Source organism: Tympanuchus pallidicinctus, unplaced genomic scaffold (assembly GCF_026119805.1).
Source record: "Tympanuchus pallidicinctus isolate F22 unplaced genomic scaffold, pur_lepc_1.0 scaffold1, whole genome shotgun sequence".
NCBI lineage: Eukaryota > Metazoa > Chordata > Aves > Galliformes > Phasianidae > Tympanuchus > Tympanuchus pallidicinctus.
The window spans coordinates 55,612,151-55,612,384 of record NW_026294618.1 but is presented as its reverse complement, the minus strand read 5'-3'; positions in this window follow the sequence as shown (position 1 = coordinate 55,612,384).

The window sequence follows — 234 nt, the reverse complement described above, 5'->3', positions numbered from 1 at the left end:
TTCGCGCACAACAGGGCTCCGGGTGCCGCTGGAAGCGGGGCAGCTTGTCTTGTGGACGCGGCAGCGAGGCCAGGCTGCTGGTCCAGCAGAGTGGCCTGCAAGGCCCTCGGGCATGAGGCTAGTGCAAGGGAGGGAGGCGCCATGCTGGGCCCGCGGCAGTGCCCTTACAACCGCACCGCGCTGTAACGGCAGTGAGAGAGGCTCAGTGTTGCCCTGCAGTTGTTTCTTCTCTCT